This window comes from Trachypithecus francoisi, unplaced genomic scaffold, assembly GCF_009764315.1.
Source record: "Trachypithecus francoisi isolate TF-2019V2 unplaced genomic scaffold, Tfra_2.0 Lachesis_group5, whole genome shotgun sequence".
NCBI classification, from domain to species: domain Eukaryota; kingdom Metazoa; phylum Chordata; class Mammalia; order Primates; family Cercopithecidae; genus Trachypithecus; species Trachypithecus francoisi.
The window spans coordinates 30,558,422-30,560,659 of record NW_022681470.1 but is presented as its reverse complement, the minus strand read 5'-3'; positions in this window follow the sequence as shown (position 1 = coordinate 30,560,659).

The window sequence follows — 2,238 nt, the reverse complement described above, 5'->3', positions numbered from 1 at the left end:
TCAATTTGTGTATCAATGTCTTGACATCTTTTAATTAACATCTCAGTAGTGGAAATTGGTAGGCTTTTTCTATTAACACAGAGGGTACGGACTAACAATTATATAGAATCATACAAATTATAGAGTTGAAAGGCACCTGTGAGCCCTTTTTGAGGTCAGAAATTATCTTATTTAACCTTCATGTCCCAGTTTAGCATAATGCTTGATAAATATCTGTAGATTAAATCAATTTTTATCAACCCTTTCTTTTTACAGATGAAAACTGAGATCGAGCAACTTAAGAGTCTTGCCCACAATATTTTATCCAAATCTCTTCTTTTTACTTACTAAGCGTAAGATTTTCTTTTACTTTAAGAATAATTTCTTAAAAATCTTGATTGAAAGAAAATTAATAGGCTGTCATTCTCAAAAAAACAAAGATTAGCTACTGGAATGGGATATTATTTCAGATATACTAGGAGCAGCAGATGTAATGGGAAAAGCATGGGCTTTGGAGTGAGACATTCATCCATTCAACTAATATTAAACTCCTACCATGTGGTTAGAATTGTATTGTGTAATAGGAATATAGCAGTGAAGAAGTGAAAAAAAGGTCTTTGTTCTGAGGAAATTATATTCTAGTGAAATAAAGCAAAAAGTAAATAATTTCAGATAGAGACAAATGCTATGAAGAAAATAAGGCAGTGCAATATGAGAAAGGGTGACTGGGGTGGGGCCTACCTTTCATACAGTAGTCAAAGATCTGTCTGAGGAAGTGACCTTTTGAACTGAGTCCTGAATGATGAGATGGAACAAGCCATGTGAAGATCTGAGGAAGGGTGTGCTAGGCAGGAGAAACCTTGAGATAGTTAAGAGTTTGGCAGCTTTGAAGAACAAAGGAAGTTTTTTGGCTAGAGCATAGTGAATAAGGGTGTATGGCCTATTATGAGCTGAAACTGAACAGGCTGTGCAGCAGAGCCTTCTTCCATGGCATAATATCTCCCAGTTTTTGGCTGGGGCACCTGGCTGCCCAGAATAAAGATGATATTTTCCATCCTTCCTCGTAGGTAGGTATAGTCATATAAATATGTTCTGATTTGAGATACAAACTGAAGTGTCATGTAGAGCTTCCAGGAATCTTACCTATAATAAAAAACAGCTGGCATCCCCCTTTTCTTACTTTTCCCTTCTTCCCACTTTGCTGCCTGGAACATTGAAATTATGACTAGTACTATAGCTATTCTCTTAGGTCATGGGGATGAGGAACAAGTCCTAGGGATGACAGAGCGTGGCCTGGGAGGAGCTTGTGCCCTGAGGTTTTCTTTGAAGGTGAACTCCAGTGCCGGCCTTGGGCAGTCTTCCTCTAGATTTTCTTGTCAGAGAAGTAAACTTCTGTCTTGTTTTAGCTGTTGTCATTTTGGGTCTTTCTTGTTCATAGTCAGACCTAATTCTAACTTGATACAGAGGGAGGAGCTATATCACCTAAGTTTTTATAGTGTAAAGAGATTGGATTTTATTATAAATGCAATGGGAAGCCACTGAAAGATTTTAAGTAAGAGAGTAATATGATTGAATTAGTATTTTATAAGATAGTAGGGAGAATGGGTGTAGGTAGACAAGAGTGGAAGAAGGGAACCAGTTAAAAGGTTATTGCAAATGATATAACCCTAATGGAGAAGAAGTTAGCAATATTGAACAAAACTGTGTGTGCAGTCACCCTTTGATTAGCAATTCCACTTCTAGGATTCTGTCCCAAATATTCACTGGCAAAAAATTATGAAATGAAGCATGTACACGGTTACTTATTACAATAGTATTTGTAATAGCAGGACTAAAAACAACTCAGATGCTCATCAGGCCTGGTATAGCTGCAAAATGAATTACTACTATGCAACTATAAAAAGGATTGGGGAAGCTATCTCTTTACTCCCATGGAGTGAGCTCCAGGATATATTGTTATGTGAAAGAGCAATGTATGTGGACAGAATGTAGAGTATTGTACTTTTTATGTAAGGAATGAGGGAGATATGAGTGTGTATTTCCTTTTGCTTTCAAAAAACAATGGAAGGATAAACCACAAACTTATAAATGTATTTACTTACAGGGAGAAGGAAGGAACAGAGTAGAGGGGACAGGAATGAGAGTTAAGATTTACCTGAATGTTCCTTTTTTATAGTTTAGAACCATGTAAATGTTTTGTATAATTAGGAGACAAAATTAGAATCAAAGGAAAAAACAAAGCAATCCTTAGCAATTAAA